Source organism: Neomonachus schauinslandi, chromosome 3, assembly GCF_002201575.2.
Source record: "Neomonachus schauinslandi chromosome 3, ASM220157v2, whole genome shotgun sequence".
NCBI lineage: Eukaryota > Metazoa > Chordata > Mammalia > Carnivora > Phocidae > Neomonachus > Neomonachus schauinslandi.
In genome coordinates, this window is record NC_058405.1 from 134,221,534 (window position 1) to 134,247,148 (window position 25,615).

At 38.1% G+C, this 25,615-nt stretch overlaps 1 protein-coding gene across 2 annotated transcripts in view; it reads left to right on the top strand.

Moving 5' to 3' along the window:
• RAPGEF4 (Rap guanine nucleotide exchange factor 4) overlaps positions 1–25,615 on the top strand; it is a 292,248-nt gene that overhangs the window by 100,955 nt on the left and 165,678 nt on the right. The gene's annotated exons all lie outside the window — the stretch shown is intronic.

The following is a 25,615-nucleotide window of genomic DNA, read 5'->3' on the forward strand; positions in this document are numbered from 1 at the left end:
CATGCTCTGACACAAGGGATATGTTCCAGCGCTCTGGGAATTTCTGCTCTAAGTCGAGAGACAAAGCTCTCTTCACACCGTGCACAGCTCCCCTTCTGGTGGGTGAAAGGAGCAGACACATTCTATTGGGACCGATGTTTGGTCACTGGCAACTTTCTGTTTCCCCCCCTGAACTTCTTACTCCTCAAATACTCAATGCTCCTCTGCGGGGCTCCCATTTCAGCCTGCATTTCCAGCACATTTTGTCTGATGTCTCTTCTATCTCTGGAATGTGAGCAACTTGGGGATAGAATGGTGTCTCTATATGCCTTGAGCGTAGAAATGAATGATGAATGAATGACTCTTGCTGATGAATGCATGAAGGGATGAAGGAGCAAATAGAAGAATTAGGGACACATGGGCCTCTTCAGATCTCTTGACTTCTAGACATCCTTCCTCCCTCTCTAGTTGGGGTCAGCAGTTACATGGTTGCCTCTCCAGAATGAAGGCACGAGTACACAAGAGAAAACACAGTAATCTGGAGGTCTCTCTGCTCGTTGGAACACAGGCTTGGCATAAACTTCTTATCACTGTCATTGATATTTTAATAGTATCCCTAGGGTCTCTCTCCAGGCAGACTATTTAGGGAAACAATATGAAAATGGTCTTGCATGGCAGGGTGACCGGGCCCAGATGCCAAAGGTAGTGACTTAGAATGGCTTCTCCAGCCTGTCTCCAGGCCCCTCCCTGCTCTGTTCTGCCACCACTGGGCTCACACGCTTAGCTTCCTCCTTGACTCCTGCCCTGGGTCATCCTGCCCGACCAGAAAGCCAGGAGCGAAGGGGACAGGACACATCGTGTGTATTCCTGTGGGACACTGGGCTGAAGGTGGAAGAAGGAAGACCCAGGAGGCTCCACCAGGCAAGGTGTTTCATGTGGAGAAGAAAACAGGTGGTTCTTAAGGGCTCTACTGCTTGCCAGTTCTGGTGGCTGGGGTCTAATCAGAGTCCCATTAAAATTACTGGAATAAAACATTAAAAAGGGAAGAGACATGGAAATGTCTAGTCTTGGAGATTAATTAAGGTTACTTGAAGCTTTAAAAATAGGCTATAATTATTTTTAAGATTATGTTATTTTGTAGGACTAAATACATACGTGTTATCTACTTTAATGGGACCATGTTTTAGCCTTATCCATCTCAGGATAACTGTGGAGATTTTCCTTTATTTGCATGACCATTGGTTGGGACCCATTGGTTTAGTCCATCATACAAATGTACTTCATGGCTGGTGGCCATTATACTACTGTGGAGGGTCTACTATGGGCTACTATGTCCCTCCTCCCATTACAGAAGGACTCTTCATCCCTGGATGAACCATAGCCTGCTGGGTTCCATTTCTTATTGGCAGAGAAAGATTGAGATGCTAGTTGGAGAGAAATTACCTTGGGTTTGGGTTGATTCTATTTTTGCTTAGCATCTTTGCCATTTAAAATGTGCTCATGCTTGAGGCACCTCAAATACATTGGATCAATTCTAAATTCATATACAGAGATACTTCTCTCTGAGCCAGCTCCAGTGAAAATGCAGTGACACCTGGTACTAATCTTGTGAATCAAAAGTCAAAGGGTACATTCTTTTTTTTCCTTCTTGACACTTTGCTTTTAATTTGCACTGGATCCTTTCTGTTGAGTTAGTAATTTCATTTTAAGTATAGAAATCAAGTTTAATTAAAGCTTTCTTGCCATTTAAAATAATAATTTGTTTATTTAGCATTCTTAATTACCTTGAGTAAATTGCCTATAGAAGCTCACCTAATTCATTTGTTTGTTCAAATTATTACTGTCATTTGCATATTTTGAAAGACACCACTTTAATGAAACACTGGGGTGAAGTCAGGGCAGATGATATTTTCTGTGGCAAATGCTAAGGCAATGGTCTTTCTGCTCTAGTCTGTCTGTTCAGCTGGAAGGTTTGCATCATCCTACTGAGTTTTCACAAAAGATCAAAGTTTTAAAAAGCTTCAGTATTGGAAAATCATTAGTAATGAAATGTCTGGGGGGGGCAATATAATGAATGTGAGCAGCATTCAAGTCCAGTTAGGAACTGCCACTTATGCATCTCCCTTTACCTTCTTATAATGAATTCTTGCAGACTTGAAGGCATATATAACATTTCTAATGCATTTGAGGAACTTAAAATAATTTATTGAAGGGCTTTCTGTTAATAGTGAAAAAATGTGATGTTGAATAAGGGCAAAAATTTTATTCTGAGGGTATTATAACCATTTATCAGTGTTAATAAATGACCACCTACAGGAGACTTTAGAGAATTTATATTGATAAATAGGTAAGAATGATTTTTTATTTGCTTATCAATTACTTTAGGTTTTAAGAATGGGTCTTAGCTCATAATCTTTGGGAGTGCTATTTTGACTGTTCTTTGGGAGCTTTTGTTTTCTTTTTTTTTTTTTCTAGCATGGAGGAATGAGGGATTTCTTCATAGTTCTGCACAAGTTTGCAGGATAATTTGATTGAATCAGTTTCTGATTTATTGATTTTAAGTAAATCCCGAGCCTCCTAAACTTTAGAAACTGACTCATAGTTCCCACTATAAAAAACCCAATTTGATAGAGCATAATAGAACGCATTGCATTAATTTAAGTATCTCCAGGTTTCCTATTGCCTGTAACCAAAATGTGGAAAACATTCTAACAAAAGCCCTTCATTAGTGTTAGTTATATACTAAGAGCATCTCTGAATGATGTGACCAGAAGGCATATCTCAAATAGGAAACATTCTCTCTTATGTACTAATGAATTATTTGTAGAGAAAGCGCATATGCATCTTATGGAACACTAGTAATGAAAATAAATGAATAACAGAGCCAGTTTTTGATGTTTGCACTCCAATTTAAAGGTCTATGATAAAGGCAGGAAGATTGCTTTTTTCTGAGCCTTGTTGAGCCTGCATCCTACTCTTCTTTCTTTGTTCATGAAGGCACAGCCCCTGGTCCGCCATTAATAGGGCATGCACTTTTAGACCTTCTCCCTGTTGTAACAGACAGAATGATATCCTGATGTTCAAGAGTCCTGCTGTAGTGACTTAGTTACCCCATGACCTTGGGCAAGTTACTTCCCTGGACTTATTTCCTTATGTGGAAAGCAGTTGTCTGTAGATGAATTAGACATTTTTAAGGTCATTCTAATTAAAATTCTGTGCTTCCAGTGGTAATGGATTATCTCTGATCCATATTCCTACCCACAGTCTCCATCAGCTGGGTACAGGTGTGGGAGTTGGAGAAGCCAATTCCTGGAGTCCAGGTAGAGTGTGATGGTATGAATTAGGGTGAAGCAGGTCGGCTGATGGGGGCATCAAGCCTACTGCCTTATCATGCTCTCAGTCCTGATGACCGCACCTATGCCCACACACTGAACCTTTGACCTCACCTGGGTTTGTAACTCTCCCCACTCCCCACTTGGGGTAGAGGGAGGTGCGGACACTGGGAAGGATGTTAGAGATGCAAATATCTGGAATATGCTCTTGATGTCTAAAATAAAACTCTACCTTTATTTAAAGAACACAAAAGAAGAATTCTTTTCCTTTTGTTTGACTTAGAAAACAAAAGGACTCTAAACATTGTGACTTGTAAATGTTGATATATTTTTTTGCATTAGGGGATTTTATTTTATTTTTAAAGTTACAAAAGAAAAATATCAGTAAATATCATTAAAAATTCAAACCATATACAAAAGATGTTAAGTAAAAAAATGAAAATCCTTTCTACTTCCACTATCGAGGGGCTCTCCACTATTAACACTTCTTTTGGATATTTCCCAGACACTTTCCTATGCACGTATCAATGCAATTATCATATATGCCTATCTTTTTGCCTTAAAAATTGAATTATACTGTAAATACAATTATGCCAACTCCTTTTTTTACTTAAGTGTCTTTCATAGATATTCTGCTGTGAGAATACTTATAGATCACAGCAAGGTATGTGTTCATTAAAAACAGCTGGACTTGTTTGTATAACTATGTAGACATAATAAGTCATATAAAAGCAGTAACTCAATAGACAGTGTCAAACTATAACATACTTCATCTTTCTGTTTTAGGAATGTTAGTGATAATTGGCCATTCTCTAGGTAGCCTGGTGTTACTTGCCCTGAACTTTGTCATAACCTGGTTCCCAGAATGAAGATAACGTTATTCCTTAAAGTAGTTCTCTATTAGCAAAAAAAAAATTAAAAAAAAAAAAAAAAGTAGTTCTCTATTAGCTATTCTGATGAATAAATATATACTCATTGTCAACAGGCTAATATATAGCCCTTCCAGATTTTATATTTAGGTATATGCATTTAAAATTTTGCTTAATGCTTATGCAGTGCTTACAATGTGTCAGGTACAATTCTAAACACATTTCAAATTTAAACTCATTTGATTCTTTTTTTTTTTTTTAAAGATTTTATTTATTTATTTGAGAGTGGGAATGAGATAGAGCGAGAGCATGAGAGGGGGGAGGGTCAGAGGGAGAAGCAGACTCCCTGCCGAGCAGGGAGCCAATGCAGGACTCGATCCCAGGACTCCAGGATCATGACCTGAGCCGAAGGCAGTCGCTTAACCAACTGAGCCACCCAGGCGCCCGTCATTTGATTCTTTTAATAACTATATGAGGTAGGTACCATTATCCCATTTTAGTTTCCTTGTGATTTTTCCATCTAAACAATTATGTTATCTGCAGAAAATGGGAGTCTTATTTCTTTCTCTCCAACCTTTATGTCTTTTATTGATCTTTCCTGACTTGTTGTGCTGGTTAGGACGTCCAGCACCAGGTGAATAGAATTGGTGAGAGTAGACATCCTTTTCTCGTTACTCATCTTCGGGCAGAGCATTCAATGTATCACCATTAAATAAGATTATAACTGAAGATTGAAGAAATCCCACTTCCATTTTTAATTTGCTGAGAGTTTTGATCATGAATTGGTATTGAACTTTGTCAGATGATTTTCTGAGTATATTAAAATTCTATATGGTTTTTCTCTTTTATTCTGGTAGTACATCTATTATAATAATTGATTTTTAAATGTTAAAACTGTGTTACATTCCTACGATAAACCCTAGTTGGTCATGATGTCAAACAGGATGATTATCTTTGTATATTACTAAATTTTATTTGGTAATATTTGTTAAGGAATTTTTGTATCTATATTCATAGATACTAGCTGTAATTTTCTTTTCTCATTGTATTTTTGTCAGATTTGGTATCAGGATTAAGCTGGCCTCATAAAATGAGTTGGGGAAGCTTCCATCCTGCTCCATTTTCTGAAAAAAAAAAAGTTTGTGTAAGATTAATATTATCTTTTCCTTAAATGTTTGATAGAATTCACCGTGAAACTATTTGTCCTGGAGTTTTCTTTATGGGAAGGATTTTGATAGTTGTATTCAATTACTTTGAGATTGAGCTATTAAGATTTTTAATTTCATCTTGTGTTGATTTTGGTAAATTCTATTTTTTAGGAAATTTGTCCATTTTATCTAAGTTTCCAAGTTCATTGACACAAAGTTGTTTATTATAGTTATTTATTATCCCTTCAATATATTCAGATGTCTAGAGACATCTTTTTCATTCCTGATACTGGTAATTTTTATTCCCTCATTTTAATTTTTCTTGATCAGTCTAGCTAGGAATTTGTGAAATTTGTTGATCTTGTAAAGAACTAACTTTTGGTTTTCTTGATTTTCTCTATTGTTTTTGTGTTCTTTTTCATTGATTTATGCTCTTTTAAAAGAATCATTATTTCTTTCCTTCTGTTTCCTTTGGATTTAATTTGCTTTTTTGTAGCTTCTCAGGTAGAAACTTGAGTCACTGCTTTTATGCCTTTATCCTTTTCTACTATAAACATTTATAGCTATAAATTTCCTTCTCATTACTTAACTATGGCACACAAATTTTGATATGCTGCATTTTCATTACTCTTTACTTCAAAATACTTTCCCTGTGATTTATTCTTTCGTTCACAAGTTCTTTAAAAGTGTGTTCTCTATTTCCACATATTTGGGGTTTTCTAGATATCTTGTTACTATTTTTTAGTTTAATTGAATTATGGTCAGAAAACGTATTTGGTAGAATTTCAGTCATTTGTAATTTATTGAGATTCTCTTTATAGCACACCAAATTGTCTGTGTTGGTGAATGTACCATGTACACTTGAAAAGAATGTGTATTCTGCAGTTGTGGGGTGCAGTGTACTATAAATGTCAAATAGGCCAGTGTAGTTGATAGTGATATTCAGGTCTTCCATGTTCTCACTGTGTTTTATGTGTGTGTATGTGTGTGTGTGTGTGTGTGTGTCTTGTTCTTCTATTAATTACTGAGAAAACAGTCTTAAAATCTCCAACTATGATTTTGGATTTGTCTATTCAATTATTCTGTCAATTTTGTTTCAAAATGTTCTGTTATTAGGCACATATCCATTTATTATTTTTACCTCTTTCAGGTGAATTGCCTTTTTTGTCATTATGAAGTATCTCTATGTCTGGTAATACTCTTTGCCTTAAAATCTAGTTTGTGTGATATGAATATAGTCACTCCAACTTTCTTATGCTTTCTCTTTTTCCATGCTTTTATTTTCAGACTATCTATTCCGTGTATTTAAAGGATATGGAGAACACATAGATGAGTTTTAATTTTTTACCCATTCTGGCAATTTCCATTTTTAACTGGAGTGTTTAGTCTGTTTACATTTAATATAATTATTTATATGTTTGGATTTGCTATTTGTTTTCCCTTCATCCCATCTACTTCTTTGTTCCTCTTCCTTCCTTTCCTGCCTTATTTTGATTTAATGAATATATTTTAGAATTCTGCATTAGTTTGGTTCTTCAGGAAGCAGGTACCAAGATGAAGTTATCTGTGCAAGAAAAAGAGGAGAGAGAGCAGGCATCTGTGAAAGGAGGGAGCAAGAAAGGAGGATAAGGTAGAAAGAGCCTCAAACTGCATTATGACTTTGAGAAAGTCTCTGCCAGCCTGATGGAGGATTTTGGTCAAAGATTGCTGATAGATGAGTGTTGCACTGTGCAGAATTGGCCAAGTGTGCATATCCCTGTCATATTCAGTCATTGACTAGCTGCAAAGAACATAGCTTTGAGTCACTCACAGTGGATCCCAAAGGTGCTGCCGTGGGATGCTGTCAGCTAACTGCACTCCTCACAGCTGATTGTCAAGTTTCTTCTAGAAGGGAAATCAAGTGAGGCATCTTCATGGCCACCACAAATTCCATTTTAATTTTTCTATTGGCTTTTTAATTGTCTCTCTTTGCATTAATTTTTAGTGGTTGCTGTAGAGATTACCATATACATTTTTAGCTTTTCCCATTCTACTTAGAGGTAATACTGTACTGCTTCATGGCAAGCATTGGAACATTGCAACTGCATTGTTTCATTTACTGACTCCTCCATCCTCTGTGCTGTTGTTGCCATGTATTTATGTTACATCTATGTATGTTATAAACCCCACAATAGGGTGTTATAATTTGTTTAAAAAAGAATAATTGTATGTCTTTTAAAGAATTTCAAAGGAGTGTGTGTGTATGTTTGTGTGTGTGTTTTATACCACTCACATATTTACCATTTACCATTTTCAGTGATTTTCATTCCTTTCTGTAGACTCAAAAAACCATTTGTAGAATTTATTTTTGTCCTGTAGAACTTTCTTCAACCTTTCAAGTAGTGCAGATCTGTTGGCAATTAACTCTTTTAGGTTTTGTTTTTCTGAAAATGTCTTCATTTAGCCTTCATTGACTAAGAATATTTTTGCCAGATATAGAATTCTGGCTTGACTGTTTTGCTCCTGTTGGCAGTTATAAAGATGTCATTCTTCTACATCCTAGCCTACATTACTTTTGATGAAGAATTAGTATAGTTTTATCCTGTGTATAATACGCCATTTTTCCCTGGTTGCTTTCAAGATTTTCTCTTTGTCTTTGAATTTTAGCAGTTTGAATATGTGCCCTGGCATGGGTTTATATTTTGTTTTGTTTTTATTTATCCTGTTTGGGGTTTGCAGAGATTTTTAAATTTGTAAATTTATATCTTTGTTTTTACCAAATTTTGGCAAATTTGGATTATTATTTTTTCAAATTTTTTTTCTTGCCCATTCTCTCTTCACCTACCATTCTGGGATTTCAATTATGCATGTGTTATCCATGCTATTATATCCCACTGGACCCTGAGGCTGTGTTCATTCTTAAAGTTCTTTTCTCTCACAAATTGGATAATTTATATTGTTCTATCTTCGAGTTCACTGATAACATTTTGTTACCTTTTTCCTAATCTGCTGTTAGATCACCCAGTGAATTTTCAGATTTTTTTATTTAGTTTTGGAATTTCCAATTGGTTCTTTTTTTTTATAATTTCTCCTTCTCCGCTGAAATTTCTTTTATATCCTTTAGCATAGTTATAATAACTGCTTTAAAAATCCTTGTGTGCTAATTCCAGTATCTGCATCATCTCATAGTTGGTCTATATGGATTATCTTTTCTTTTGAGGATGGGTTTTCCTGTTTCTTTGCATATCTAGTAATTTTGGAATGTACCTTGGACATGGTGAGTAGCATATTATAGAGATTCCAAATTGTGTCACATACCTTTGAAGAGTATTGATTTGCTGTTTTAGTAGGCAGTTAATTTAATGGAAGTCAAATTCCAAGTTTGTCTTCCCTGTGATGGACAGCAGCAAATATCTGTTTAGTTTTTGTCATCTTAGCTGGGCTACTTGAAGTCTGCTCCACACATGTATAGTATTGGGAGGAGTCAAAAATTTGCTCAGATTGTATGTACTGAGTTTGGGGCTTCCCTTCTGTGGCTATCTTCTTTCTGGGGTTTCCTCACATTTTATAGTTGCTGTCATCTCTAATTTCTCAGCTAGTAAGATGGCAGAGATCTAGCTACCGTGTGGAACTGACTGACTGGGTCTCCCCTTAAATAAAAAGCTATAAAACATGAGTAATTTATCAAGAGCCATTCTTCCAAGTGTTATCCTCCTCCCCTACCCCCGCCATTAGCTCTTGCCTGCTCTTGATCACTCTCCAGTGCCTTCAGATAGCTATTGTTTTTTAATATTTTAACCAGAATTTATGATTGTTATCTGTGAGAAGGTTGGTCTGATATGAGTTACTTTTATGACCAAAAGCAGAAGTCTATTATCCCACTTTATAGATGAATTTGAAAGACACATTACATTAAGTACCTTACCCAAGGTCATACAGTTGGTAAGTGGCAGGGCTGTGATTTGAATACAGGCAGTTTGGTTCCAGAGTCTTAGGATTTCTTCCAAGGGTGGAATTTAATGGTATGAATTTTCAGGACAATGGCAGGAAGTATAGGAAATACTCTTGGACTTGTGGGACCTTACAGTGTTAATCCCTTATGCATTGGGCCATTCTCAAGAGGTTATTACTCAGCGGATACTTCTCATGTCTTTGGATGTTTACATTGTTTTATGTATATGTTTACACACAAGTTGTATTAAAGGATTATGTTGTTCTTGGTTAATATGTTGTCTTTAGTTATGAGAAATCTCATACTTTCAGGATCTTGTGATGTGCTCCTGGGCCATCTTACTTAGAAACTGGTGAGGTTTATCATGTGGTTCTTTTAGTGCTTGAAATAAGGAGAACTTTTGAAGGAAAGTAATATAAACAGTAATATAATGAATGTATAGAAATTATTTATTGAAGAAACTCAGGACCACAATTATGGGGTAGTTGGCTTTTAAAAATGTAAATCTGAGATTAATTTAGCTGATGCAAACCATAGACCTTGGAAGCATAACAATAGGACCAAGCTTGAGTATAACTTGTTTTAGAGTTTCTGCTCCTTCCCCCTTGTTTCCCTTTTCCTCCTCTGGCCTAAGTCAGTTTCAATTAACATTCATGAAATGATTCATTTCATCTTATTCCTCTAACCCTTGATTTTATCTTCACTTTGCGTTTTCGAATCTGGCTTGCTTCATGTTGATTTCACCATAGTTTGTAAGCTGATGTGTAGTGATATCTTATTCATGGATGTTACTTTCAAACTAAAGGAAAAGGACTATGTAATTTGCTTTTGGAATTTTCCCGCATCCCACCCCAGTGCTCGGATACCATACTCACGCTGACTGACCAATAAAGAACAGGCATTCAATTATCGATTGATTGATGGTTCTGAATCCCAGCCAGGCAGTTCTGGGAAGGTGGGCTTATCTTCTGAGTTTAATAAAACTGAGTCCTTGAAGGCCATGATAAAGATTTTGGCTTTCATCCTAAGACTAACCAGAAGTGATGCAGAGTTTTAAGCAGTGGAGTGGCAAGCCCAGATTTAAATTTTTTAAATAATTACTCTGGATGTTTGTGGAGCAGTTCAGTATACCAAGTTCTAGAGGATAGAAATTAATATAAATGATTAAAGTTTCACCCAGGGATATAATCCAGAGGACCTGATACCCCAGATAGTCTTCAAGCAGAACTCCCAAGTTTATTTCTCTCAACTGCAATGTTGAAGAATGTTGAGAAGCAGAAAGTTAGAGACTGATTTTTTTTTTTTTTTTTTTGGTCAAGGGCCTGGAATGTGAGTATTTTTCATTTCTGAACAGAGACATTTTATTTTTATAATGAAAAACTAAAGCAATGCAAATATCAAGGAATTAGGGAATTGAATATCAAAAAGCTACTAAAAATGGCAAGTCTATATTTTATGCCCATATAGAAATAGATGTCACAATTTATTAATTTAAAAAAAACAAAATTAAAGATGTAAAATACGTGTTTATAATTATGGAAACAATCGTGTTTTCTCTTAACAAAAATACACAAAAATAAAGACAAAACTTGTTATACTTTATTATCCACCAAATTCTGTTGCTTAGCAGCTGTTAAAAAGTTATGCTGCTTAAAATGAGAAAACAAACCTAATATTATTTCAGTAATCATGAAAATCTGGACTAAAAGCTTTGAGGTGCCACTAAGAGAGCAAAATTTTCGAGAGATTAAAAACTTTCATATGAAAAAGTACTCTGATGTGTTTCTTCTTCCCAAACATTTGTGGGGATTGGGAAAATTCTAAATGTGTCTTAAAGCAAGGAATTGACACCTCCTGAAATAAATACAGTCTTTGGCTTCTGCTTCAGCCGCTACTTACTGACAGGTTATAACAAGGTTAATAACGATTTGTTGATTGATCCTGCAAATTTTTGTAGATTTTGTGCTTCTTGTATGTAACTTGCTAGATCCTAGCACTCACATTCCTCATTAAAATTCACATTAAAGGATGCATATGTAAAACAATCATGGGTGGAAAAAAAAAGATTTCTCAGAAAAAAAAAGTCAGCAAAAGGTGCACTGCACCGTGGGCAGTAGGTGGGGTATCAAGTTACTCTGTTTTTGTAAACAGTGTCAAGTCTGTATTCTGGGCTGAAAAACTGGCAAATGACAGCTCTCCCTCATATTTCCTGAGGTCATTTGTACCATTTTAAAGGATAAATCATAAATAGACCTTTGAACTAAGACAGTCTCGCTGGACCTATCCTTTTGCGACTGACTTCCAGTCTCAATGGGATATTGAAGGGGAGGCTCGATAGAATAAACAGTGGAATCCTTGTCCGGGAATGACTGCCTGGCAATTGTTTCATGGAAAACAGGGAGGGGTGGGGGACAACAACCCTGCTCTGTTCACTGGCTCTTTAATTTAGATTACCAATGATAAAGCCGGGGCTCCGGCTAAAGAAAGGTAGGATGCATACGCAGAAACATTAGTGCTAATATGCTGCAGAAAGACAAGATAAATCAGCTCAGCTCTCATACATCACTGAGGGAGAAGCTGATTGCAACTTGACCATGTGCCTGAGTAGTCCCATCAGTGAGAAGAACAGAAACATGGATTAAAAAAAACTAGAATGTACCCTTAGGGCTACTGCCGTGCTGGACCTGGAGGAAGTGTCTGGTGTAAGTTTCAGCTTGTTTTATCCACGTATTTACCAGTGTGTTCCCACGCAGGGAGCTTGTTTCTCTTTCTGGGTTTTCATGAAAGCTTCAAGCATGTTTATTTACAGTCGTAGACTTCATTTTGTATGGATGTAATATCAACCTAATAAAGTTCTTAACAGAGGACAGTTTAGCCCAGTGTTTATCCAGGAGAGAGAGAGACGTGAAAAAGTGATGGTTATCCTTACTGTCTATAGGAAGCCTGGGGTGAGTTTTGTTTTTTTGTTTTTTGTTTTGTGGGGAGATGAGGGGTTACAGAGGTGGATTTTAAACTAAAAACTCAGTTCTTTTGCCATTCACTTAAAAAAAAGAATGTATTGGTAACCCAGCATTTCGTTCCTCCTGTGGTCTTTTGTTTTGAAAAACTGTGTTTGAATATGTAAGCCAGACTGCTCGGAACGCATTATATTTTATGACTGGGATGTTTGTATTGTTTCATATCTGTTATTAGACAAAATAATCATAAAGGGTGTTTTCTATGGACCTTTTTATATTCCAAAATTAAATACAGATGGTAATTTCCAGCAGTTTTAAAAATTTGTCAATTATTTAATTTAGCATCACTTAAGCATCTGCACAGGGAGAAAGCTGAGATGGTACAGAAGCTGAATAAGCATTGATTGCTCGTCTGAATTGCATCTTTAAAGTTTTTGCCTCAAATCTCTGATTTCACAGTTTATTTTTACCAAATTAGATTATCATATTTCATTATCAAGACTGCAAATGGGTGGAACTCTCTCAGATATCCTACATTTCCCGTTAAAACAAGGCGTAAAGCGCATGCTGATTGTTACTCTGAGGGAAATTCTCATGCCGGCTCCCCGGGAAGATGGCTTAAATAATGCATGGGCAAGAGTGAAGCAAGATGGAATTTATGGCCCAGACACTAAGTTCAGGCTTTTGTTCAGAGGAAAGACTACGTAAGTGTGAGCATATAACATACTCCCAGGCTCCAGGGGAAGGGCGTAACTGAATGAAATTAGTGGCCACATGGTGCTGTCCGCATGTTATTCAAAACAAGCCTTAAAACAGTCCACTGAGCCTAAAGTGTGGTTTGAGGAGGGGAGGTAGGGGAAACTGGAAGTGTTAGTGGCAAACAGAATCCCCTGACTGAAAATTCCATGGGACAGACACAGGAAGTGAAGGCAGGGTGGCCCTAGAGAGAATGGATGTGTGACTGATGAAAAGCAGCATGGCAGTCTTGTTAGGAAAGAATAAACCTTGACCAAACTGCAGCATTCTATATATTATATCTTCCATCTTGTCCTAATTAGAGGAATATGTCTGCTGAATCCTAATCTCTTTAATTGTTGATAGAGCAGGCATGCGATTTGCTATAAATACACATGAGCATTCATTTCTGAAATAATGGCTGTTGCCAAATATATTAGACCGACAGGAGTGCTGGACTAGGGAAGGCTGTGCTGAATAGTTGAGTTTTGGAGGTAATGGACCAGTTGAGAATCTTTGCACAGCTGGGCCAGCAGCTGCACCCAGTGCTCTGTCAAGTTTGGCCTCCAATTTCCTTGAACTTGTCCTTGTTTGCCAAAATGATGAACATAGCAAGAGCTCGTTTCAGATGAGCCTGCCACGAGCAAAAAAGACCCTTTCCAAGGAGTCTTTGTCAAGGTATGTAGTCAACAGCAGCAGTGGCCAAATGAGGTATTGATTAGGGAATGGGAAGTTTGAATGGTCATAAAAACAAAAAGCAAAGGAGAAGTGGTAGAATGAGGTAAACTGGCAGAAGACCAGAGTACATTAAAAGGCTGCAATGGGTCATCACTGCCCTAACTAAAGGACATATGGAAAAATCCCATAATAATATCCAGCAATAATTATCATGTAGTTAGGAAAAAATAAATAGGCCTGTGGGTTGGAAGGCAGCCCAGTAATCTCAACGCCTTTTTTCCTAACATTGTATTGTTCTGATATTCCTTGGGACCGGGTCAAGAGGAAGTGTCATAGAGAGCATTTTATATTAAGAAGAAGCATCCAGTGACTAAACAATGAGATTAGTGGCAAGCCAAAATAAGAGTAGCAAGGACTCTCCTTCCATTTCTTGGTCCTGGCTTGAGCAAGTATTTATTTAGCACATGCTATGTACCTAGCGTGTTCTAGATACATACTCTAACCAAGTAGATTCTAAATTCTTTGAGAGCAGACTAGTGGATTATACTTCTCTTGTATAAAGCCCGTTTCTTGAAAACCATTGCCTTGATATGGTAATAATTGCAAGTCTGTCTACTTCCTTGACTTTGAAGAGATTAAATATCAAATCTTGCCATGCAAATGCTTTATTTTCCTGCTCCAACCAAGATGACTCTCCTCTCTTCAGATTTGAGAGCTAGTGACTTGAGCACTTACAAGATAGGTGATTTGGGACAAAATACTTAACCTCTGGGAGCGTCTGTTTCCTCATATGTGAAATGAAGAAAGTAACACTCATCATGCAAGACTGTGAGGAGGAGAGGTGCCTAGTGCAGAGGCCCTGCTCTCCTCCTTCACAGGGTATAAGCAGGACAAGTTACCGTATGGACTGAGTGCCTGCTGGATGTGGAGGTGGGCATGGGGAGAGAATGAGGAGGGCAGCAGGAAAGCTGGCTAGGAGTCTGTAACAGAACCTTTGATGAGAATATGACCTGAGGCAGGATGGTGCCAGTGGAAACACCGAGAAAAAGGATGAATCTGAAATATGTTTTAAAGGGAAGCTGATTATATTAAAGTAGGGTGGAAATAACCATGGTGCTGAGGGAAAAGATTATGGGTTTGTGATAATGGCAAGGTTGGGTGTGTGTGCGTGTGCATGTGTGCTTTTGTGTGTGTGTGTGTGTGTGTGTGTGTGGTATTTGTTTGTTCTCCAAACCCAAAAAGCTGAAACAATACAGTTCTTCAGGGACTTATAAACCAAGAAAACATAAGAAGAGAGAAGAGGAAATTGGAGTGCCTAGTTAACTTATGTAAAGGGAAAGAAAAAAATCAATAATAAACCAATAATATAGGACTATTGCTGACAATAGAGTGAGAATTCAAAAGAATTGCTTAAAATGGCAAATCTATGTTTGGAGTTTTTCCCAGACAAGACCCACAATCATCAAATAATAAGGATCTTCTGCAATCTTGGAACTTATTTAAGTTTTCCTGAGTTAAAAAAATGCCACCGAGAGGATACAAATAGTGTCAGGGTTGGGAAGAAAAAGAGCATGAGGAATGGAAATTCTCAAAATAGCTTGGTTCTAAAGAGGAGATGGAAGCCAAAAGATAGCTGGTTGACCTTTCAGAACTTAACCATTCATTATGACTTGTCAGAAAGTGTCAGGAAGTATGACAACTGTTATTTCTTAAATAATTTATTGTGATTTTTCAGGAAATTCAAGCAGGAATCAAAACTACGCCAAACCAATTGTTGTGGACTGGCAAATAGGTTGTGGTCCAAATGCTCATTTGCAAATCCTTTATCGGAACAATGTTGTAAACATCTTTGGGTTACTTTTCAAAAGTCTACACAACTCATCCTATAGTAGAAGTCCTGTACATTTGCAATAAAAAATTGATAGCAAAAAGACTTTATGTTAATAATTAAAACACAAGCAATACCGTAAGAATGGAAAATGTTTTGAATGCCAGTAATTGGAAAAGTGCATCTTAATTACAAGATGGTATGGGATGTGGCTATTTTTTTTTAATTTTATTTATTTGAGAGAGAGAGTGAGAAAGAGAGAGCACAAGAGGGGATAGGGTCAGAGGGAGAAGCAGACTCCCTGCCGAGCAGGGAGCCCGATGCGGGGCTCAATCTCAGGACCCTGGGATCGTGACCTGAGCCGAAGGCAGTCACTTAACCAACTGAGCCACCCAGGCACCTGGGATGTGGCTATTTTAAAACTTATGTCCACTTTCACTGGCTTTAAGAGACTTTGATTTCTTCAATTTTGAAATGTAGGGATTTTCTTGTGCTGGTTTCATGAATTTTGCCTTTAATAATACCTGCCACGATCAGGATTGTTTTCACCCATTGAAAAAAGAAGGGGAATGAGGATGAAATAAAAAGGGGGGAAGGAAAGAAGGATGTACCTAAGGTAGATGGGACAAAAGTTAAAAGAAAGAGGAGAAAGAGCAGGTTTGAAGAATGGGTGAGAATGACATTGCATGAAGGGAAATTAAGGGAGTTCTGACATTGAGAAGAGTGTGTGAGAATGCGGTTGTCGCTCTTAAGGAGTAAAAAATAAGGGAGACCATTGGGCCTAATAGCTTGCTGGATCAGCCACCAGGGGGTGCTTAAGACTCAGAGAAGTTCTTTTTGAGTAGGTGATGCCACTCCTGCGACTGGTAGACCTGAGGATAGGAACCTTTGGTCCCCTTAAGCTTCCTCTTTTAACCACCTCTTGTTGTCAATGCCTTCCCTATTCAGTGTGGATACCATGGACTTCGTTTCAACCACCCTCTTAGCAATATTTTCAGTTCTCCCATTCATCCATTCAATAGAGATGTATTGAGTGATTCCTATTTGTCAGGCATTGTAGTTTAGGTACTTAGAAATGAACAAAACAGATCTGTGCCAGCCCTTGGTGCCTACCAGGCCAAATAAATACCATTCCTTAATCAATGCAGTTGTGTGCTTTCTCCTGCCTACCAGACTGCCAAGCACTGCTTGAGAAAATCATACCACTGTCCAGATTGATGCTGTGATACATTTATGACCTCCAATCTCAATTGGATCCCTCAGTATAGCTCAGTGATCCTTATATGTTTTCCTAATATATTACTGACATTCTCTCCGACACCTGTTTGAAGACTTTCCAACTTTTCTCCAGTCTTTGACCAAACCACCTCAGTAAATAGCCTCACATCTCAGCATGCAGGATTTCAACTTCCTGCCACCAGATCAATTACCTGCATAACCCAAATGAAACCAATTGACTTGAAGACTGTTCAGCATGGTGAAAGTCAAATCTGACTCCAGAAAGCCTTGGAAGACAATGGAGATCTTTACTGAAAGTTTGTGGAAGAGTCAACTGAGACCAAAGGGGAACTAATCCCAGAACATATAACCAGATTTCCTAAAAACTGTTTTTATGCATCTTTCTCTCTGAAGTCTGGCTCCTCATGGCAGCTATCAATTTATAGATGATCCCTGACTTAAGGTGGTTTGACTTAATGATTCTGTGACTTTACAATGATGTGAAAGCAATATGCATTCAGTAGAAACCAAACTTTGAATTGTGAATTTTGATTGTTTCCCAGGCTAGGGATATGTGGTACCACATTCTCTTGTGACGCTGGGCTCCCAGTTGCCATGTGATCACAAGGGAAATAATCAAAACACTTACAGGCATTCTGTGTTTCACTTTCAGTGTAGTAGTCAATAAATTATATGAGATGTTCAACACTTTATTGCAAGATAGGCTTTGTGGTAGATGATTTTGCCCAACTGTAAGCTAATGTAAGTGTTCTGAGCACATTTAAGGTAGGCTAAGCTAAGCTATGATGTTCGGTAGATTAGGTGTGTTAAATGCATTTTTGACTTACAATATTTTCAACTTTCAGTGGGTTTATTAAGATGTAACCCCATCATAAGCCGAGAAAGATATATATCCTCTTTTTCTGTCCTCCTTCTCTGCCTCCTCCCCTGCCTCCACATTAATTCACCTTATCTTACTCCTGTCTGTCTGATCTCATTCCTTCATAGGGAGAACAAACTAGACTATCTTGGTGTCTGCCATTTTCCTCCCACCCTTAACCTCAGTCAGCACAAGTCCTAGATAGTTCAGCAAGCAAATTATCCTTTTTCTGAGTGAGAGCAAAGCATTGCGAATATTGGTGACTTAATACACACATATTTTTAAATTGTCCATTTGTGTTCATGCGTTCCAACTTTCCCCAGGTTAAAATAGAAGAGGTTTTCCCTCTTCTGATTTCTCCACCTGTGTTCTGCATCTCATTCACCTCCATATTTTTGGGGTGCTTGCTTTATGCACACTTCGCTCTATTTCCTGTATCCTTCACCTTTTCATCTCTAGTAGATCCTTCTCATCAGAGTGTCCAGGGATGCTAGCTGCTCCAATCTTAAAAAAAATAAGACACAGGGGCGCCTGGGTGGCTCAGTCGTTAAGCGTCTGCCTTCGGCTCAGGTCATGATCCCAGGGTCCTGGGATCGAGCCCCGCATCGGGCTCCCTGCTCAGCGGGAAGCCTGCTTCTTCCTCTCCCACTCCCCCTGCTTGTGTTCCCTCTCGCTGTGTGTCTCTCTCTGTTGAATAAATAAAGAAAATCTTTAAAAAAAAAAAAATAAGACACAACAAAACCTTCATCTTCCCAACATACTCTTTCATCTCCTCTCCTAACTTTTTCTCCCCTTTTATAGCTAAACTTCTCAAAGAGTTTGTCTACATTTGTTGGGTCCTTCCTTCCCAAACAGTCCTCAATCCACTATGATTTAAATTCTACCCCAGCCACTTCATGGAAGCCCCTCTAGCTAAAGGCATTCACTGCCTATTTGTTCTGAATGTGAAGAGGATTCTCAGTCCTTAATCTTTCTATAGCATTTGACACTGTAGATCACCACCTTCTCTGAAATATAGTTTTCCTGTAACTTCTTTGTGCTGTCCTATGTCTTGGTCTCTGTGGGTTTCTTTCTTTACATATTATTAAAATATAGATGATATTCAGGGGCACTGTTCTTTTCTGACTTTGGGAGGATTAGGATGGGAGTTCCATTCATTCCCATGCCTTCTGTTAATATTTACATGCTATTGACTTCTGTGCTTGGGTGACACCCACCCTCACCTCAGGAAGCAAGATACATATTTCTGCTTGGAGATCTCCTCCAGACTAGGGATTTGACCCCAGAATGGGGCATTCAGGAGGTAGGCAATAATTTGCTAAATGACTCTTTTCTCCCAAAACTCATCCCTCAAAGACACCCCACCACCATTATTTTTTCTGTTACATTGATTTCCTTTGGGGGCTGAAACACTAACTCTGAAATCTTCTTACATGCTTTCTTACTCTATTATTTATAGATAAACTTGATGGAATTTGTCCCTTTTATTAAACCAAAGTTTTGGAACTCAAAAACCTTTTTTGTCCCAAAATTGGTTATTAAAATAAAAAGTGCTTAGACTTTCTGTACTTTGGATTAAAAAAAAAAGTCTAGGTAAACACTCAGTTGGTGTCTTTGTTTCCTTCAGGTCTTTTTGTGTCCATGAGGTAATTGAGTGATCCTGAAACAATGTAGGGGGTCAGCAGGGCAGAATGTCAGAGGAGCAATGAGACACAAACTCTTTAATATTTTAACCTACACTGGAAAGAAGGTAAATGAGTTGGTTTTACTTATGGTCTGAAGCGTCATCCAAGAGAAAAGACTTTTGAGCCTAAACCTGAAGGTCCATGAAAGTATCCTTTTGCTTATCTAAACAGATTCCTCATCATCTGAAATTGTACCAATATCACTTTATAACCAGAAATGAGTGGATGATTCTAATTTTCAGCACTTTATGAGTAAAGTGGATTTACAAGTGAGGACATGGCTACGTGTTGGGTCTTTATAATAAATTATGGTGAAAGAGAGGACTAAATCGACTGGCCTAGTCCAGCTTCACCCTGATCACATGGGCACAGACTAATGTTCATCCAGGCCAATCTATAAAGGCCAGGGGGTAAATGGTTAAGAAACTGTTTTGAACCTTTGAGCTTCAACTACATTTTGGAAAGGTTTCATGGGACATGGAAGAAGTCTAGTGACTTAGGACAGAAAAATAAATTTGTACACTGCTTATTTAACACTTAAAGCTATTTTATTGAAGAATATAAAGGAAGTGGAATGCCTTTCATAAATTCACATCGTGTCATACCTAAGTTAATCCAAATTTTAACTGTTAATCAATGACTGAGAAACTGGAGAAGGTGGGACATGCTTCAGTTGTTGAGCTCTTATCATCCAGGCATGCGATTGCAATTTGAACAGATTGGAATCAAATGAACAGATTATTGGACCACCTAACAAAACGGGCATCCCAGTAATCAATATCTAAAATAATAAAAGCATGAATTAAATGTTTTTTGATCAATATTATTCACACAACTCATATCCTTAATGATAATGCTTAACTGAAAGAAAGACCTTTGCTTCAAGGTTCATTTGCAATCCTCACAGAACTCTAAATTTGTTTTGACATCCCAGTGCTTCTGGAAAATATGAGTCCTGTATTTCATTTTGTGGAATTAGAGCAGACTGCATAATAACATGCTCTTACATAACACAGACCATCTCTACTTTTTCATTCTAAGTTTTAAAAAGAGAGATGTGGAGGGGCACCTGGGTGACTCAGTCTGTAAGCCTCCAACTCTTGGTTTCAGATTAGGTCATGATCTCATGGGTGGTGAGATCGAGCCCCCTATAGAGCCCCACATCGAGCTCTGCGCTCAGCGGGGAGTCTGCTTGACGATTCTCTCCCTCTGCCTAACCCCTCCACCCCATCTCTCTCTAAAATAAATAAATAAATCTTTAAAAATACAAAACAAAACAAACAACAGAAGGAAAAATGTAGGGTTGCAGGCAGAGCAGAGGAACCTCGGGGGACGGGGGGAAGAGCCATGTGTATAATTCTCTCCAGATCATTGTGCTCATACCTTCTTTAAAGGTATGCCTCTCGCACAGAGATCCAGACATTGCAGGCAGCTATTTGTCTGAAGCTGACCCTCCCTGTTAATTTAGAGGACAGAATTATAGTTCAGCTTCATAATAACTAAGCTTCACCATAACTAAGAACTGAGAGTTCTATAGTTTTTCCTAACCTAAAAAGAGAATGTAGGAAGGGCTTCAAACTCTTAAAAAATAAATAAATGAAATAAACTAAATTCTAAAATTCAGCATTGGAACAAATATAAGTTTCTATGAAGTGACATTTGGAGCACTGCAGAAGGAGAGGTCCGTGGATGTGGTCTTCTGAAAATACTAGTGTCAGGGCAGGTCTGTCGGCATCCTCAGCTCACTCTGCACACAGAGCTGCAAAGACAAGGAACTCATCTCCACCACTTACTGTTTCCAGCAAAATTTAGCAAGGTTGCAGAACGAGTTCTGTAGTATTCAGGCCATCCTAGGCCTCTGGTAAGGATGGTAATTCCTCCAGAGACCTGAACAATGCTATAATCCTTCACGTATGTCATTTTGCCATGAGAACTAACTGATCTTCCATGGGAGTTTCTGATGTTTGTTCAGAAATCGGAGGGCAGGTGGCTGGAGAACCATTCTGACAACTCCATACAACAGTTGAGAGCTGGTCCTAAGTTGGAATAAGACAGAGGTGACCTTACACTGCCCCGATCAACTAAAGTTCACAGCATCAAACTAAGATTTTTGATTTATTTTGTCACTTTTGAGACATAACAAACACTGCAGTCCCCAGCTAATAGTTTTAGCCAACTAATTTCTTGCAGGGAGTAGTTATAGAAGAATATTTGTTCTCTGAGATGTTCCTCAGTCTTGGAGGAGCTGGCTTAGAGGGATTGACACTTTACCCCATGTCCCTTTTGGTTATTCATGTGCTTGTTTCCACTCATGCATTGACTCCTATTGTGTACTGGGCATTATTCTAGGCACAATCTTTAAAGCAGTGAGCAAGAAGATTTATGATGATGGTAAAATGTTCACCCAAGAAAGCCTCTTCAAAAGGCACTTTTATTAGCACAAGAGCTCAGTAGCCTCACTTTTTATTGTCCATAGCTCATGTGGAAAAGGAAAATTTTCTTTGTCTAAGTCACATGAGGTTTGGGGTCCTTTGTTTATAAAATCCCAGGAATGCCTCTTCAACTTGAGGCTATACAAGGACATTTAAGTGACACAACCCAGGTCTCATCTTCACAACTCAGTCTTTAATATGAACAACACTTGAAAGAACTGAAAGTAACCTACATGAAGAAGTAGAGCTCTTCAGATAATTTTTTCTAGAAGCAGAGGCATCTACTTTTGACCCAACTAAATGCCATGACTCCTAAGTTTTTGCACTCTCTAGAAAGGCTTGACTTCCTGCAAAGTGTTTGCCAAAAGATGAAAAGTAACACAAAGAAAAACACCCAGTCAAGGGCCTGGCATCTTGTAGGTGCTTAGAAAGTGTTTGTGGTACAAAATCTGAAGCTAACTAAAATCTAAATCGGATGCCAAAGGTGGGGTTACAAAACTGGCTTTCTTCTCCTCTAAGTGAATCTCTAGAATGATTCATTTCCTTTTCTTTAAAACATGAATACTAATCCTCACTTCATGGGATTTTTAGGGGGCAAATAAGATAACACAAGAAAACTCTTCAAAAACTTTAGATTCTATTCAAATAGACAATTTACTATGGAAAAAAAACAAAAACAAAGCCTGAGGCCTTGATAAATTCTTATGTATTATGTTCTTGTTAAATAGCAACAAGTTAAAAAGCAAACAACGAATATGTACTATTTTGAGCCTTTCCAATGAAAATATTAAAAATCTTTTTGTTAAAAGTTCTTTCCCTGTGGGTAATTCTATACCTATATATTTTGAGGAAAGTAGGAGGAAATAAAGGAAGTGCAACATCTGGAATAGAGTTAATGCAAGATTTTGTGCATCAAAAATCACAGAAAATTGGTTTCTGATACCTGGATATCTTCACCCAGGTTGCTGTGTAGAGTATGCAGGGCTAGGGAGTGTATTCAAAAGAACCTGACTCAATCTTCAGGTTATCAGCCCAATTGCTAGGCCATTTGGCCCCTCACCGCATTTGGTGATTTTTATTAAGTTGAACCATACAAAATTCCAGATATTCAACAACCTTGGGCCTACAAAAATGACAATTTCACCTATTCAGCCTAATATCATTATATTTCTGTTACTGAATGGGGATTCCTTTGTTTATCTGTTCAGTCTGATATAGACATCTAGAGGGCAGGGATTGTGTCCAATGTCTAAATTGAAGTCTGGACGCCTGAGCTCAGACAATGTAAAATATGAAAAGAATGCATAAAAATGTCTTTTCCTATGAGCCGCACGTACCATTTCTGGCACCCTTCATGGTGACAGTGCAATGGAAATCATAGGTGCTTCATCACTGGGGACGCCCTGGAGTGAGCTCCTCTCTCCCAGCGAATGTTCAGCTCAAACTAGGAGCCATCCCGGCAGCTCTGGTACTGTGGATGCTGCACCAGCCCAGAGTCCCCTCCTCCTTCCTATTCCCACTTCCTTCCTTCCTAGCCTCACCGTGCCATCTCTGCTGCTTTTGCCTACAGCTTACCCAATTAGTAACCGCTGCACTGCTTTTTAAGCCTTTTTTTATGGTATTCCAGAGAATGGCAACCCATAGTAGGAATGCATTTTACATCATGGCCCTGTACACTACGCTGTATTACAAATGTATGTAGCTTATGTATCTATATCTAATATTTCTTGTACACATGTTACCAAGCCAATTCCCAGTTTTGAGAAGCTGTCCAGCTTGTCTGTTTTGAAATGAGGGTCCAATTAAACTTGTGGAGACTTTAAAGCTTCATGGGAGAGAGAAAAAAATGCCAGCTCAATCTTTAAGCTTTTTATCCCCCTTAAGCAGCTGTGGTCTGTATCGGTTTATGTCAGGATTTGTTTTCCTATTCCTGTTTTTGAGAGGCCACAACCTTGCAGATGAGCCCTAAGATGGGGCTGTGGCTTCAGTAACAAAGTTCTGAAACCCATATAATTAATTCTAGATGGCAGTGGCTCATTTCAGTTGCTGTGGAATGTTTTAGAATGACCAGGAATATCACCAGCAATCTGCTTCTATATGCATGGATATAGCCAGGTGAGGTTATTTATCTTTATGCCTGTTTCTTAATCTAAAATGACTTTATGATTTTAGCCTATCTATAAGTTGAGATTTAAGTTTATAAAAATCCTATGGAAAGCTATCTAACTGTATACTAAGGATTATGCTATTTGGATGAGCAGCTTGGGAATATTTAGGTTTTGATCCAAACCTTTGAAATGTTTTTAAAGAGCCATAGCACTATTAGGTCAGTTTAAAAATTTGGTATAAAACTTGTATATTTATGTCTATTAGAGAAAATAAACACCACTTGCTTACCTCAGGGTTCAGATAATTTACTTAAATGTGGCTTGGCCAGTGGCCCACTGCTTTTAATTCACAGAAAGTCATATATATTTTCTTGGGGGCGGGGAGAAAAGAGGCAGTTACTTCTCCCTATACGGCTCCATCATTATCAAACTAGGTGATCGTATCTGAAACCCTGCTAATTTGCAGGAATGAGAGACACGAATAAGACTTTTCATATTTGGGTGACTTCAGAATGGATTCGGAATGTTGCTCAAAAGGGAAACTTGTGAATTCACTTGCCTTCCACTTGTCCTGATTTTTGAGGTGTCAAGGCTCTTGGCAGACTGTTTTGGTGAGTATTGGCATGCTGTCTACCAGTGAGAGAGCTGACTCAAGTGAAATGTGGCAGCCACTGGAAATTTCTTTTTAAGAACTTGGAGAAATGCCTCGCAGAGTTCAGGGTTAGATGGAGTGTAGTGGAGGGCAAGGCACGAAATCTAGATGATTTATCTCAGCTTCTGACCCATTTTATATCCTTGAGTAAATCACTTAACTCTTCTGTGCCTGGGCTTTCGCTTGTAAAGTAGAAATAAGGTCCCCATTTCCTAGACCTCATTTGAAGGGATATTATACATTTTGACAAAAGGAGGAAACCAATTGCTTGTGGCACCAAGGGAAATTCTAAAGGAGAGTTGCAACAATATTTGGAGATGATAGCTTTATTGAGATGAGCGAATGACCATCCAAGGCAAATATATATTAAAACCAGGGTAAGTCCTTCAGATCCCAAAACACATTCATTGGGAAGTTACTATATTCCACACGCTTTCCCATTTACTCTTCCATGGTTGTTTAATCCTCCTAGCAGTGCTGGGTGGCAGTTGGTTACTGTCCTATTTACGGCTTTATGAATAAAGAAAGTGAGACTTAGGGAAGTTAACCAACCTGTTTGAGCCACACAGCGGGAAGCAGCAGAGCTCAGGATAGGCCTTCTGGTGCCGGGTCCTTCTTGTGGTACACCACCAGCCTTGCACGTGACGTTGCAAGGCAACAGAACTAAAAATAAATCTAAAATTCAATTTCTAAGAAAACCGGGTATTAAAGTACCTGTATTTAGTCTCTAAATTGTATCTCAGTTTCCACATTTTTGTCCTTCTCTCCTGGAGTCAACTATTTCTCTTTAAATTGTAGACAATCAAATTGTTTCAACTTTATTGTTTCTACCAAATACATTTGTCAGTTGCTAGTGATTTTGAACAGTACTTCTAGCCCCTGTTAATAAAACTCTTCAGAGGCATACATGTGCAAGACTTATCATTCTTTTTTAAAATATATGGCTGAATCAGGGAAATCCAAATCAAAACCACACTGAGATACCACCTTACACCAGTCAGAATGGCCAAAATGGACAGGGAAAGAAACAACAGATGTTGGAGAGGTTGTGGAGAAAGGGGAACCCTCTTACACTGTTGGTGGGAATGCAAGTTGGTACAGCCACTTTGGAAAACAGTGTGGAGGTGCCTCAGAAATTTAAAAATAGAGCTACCCTATGACCCAGCAATTGCACTCCTGGGTA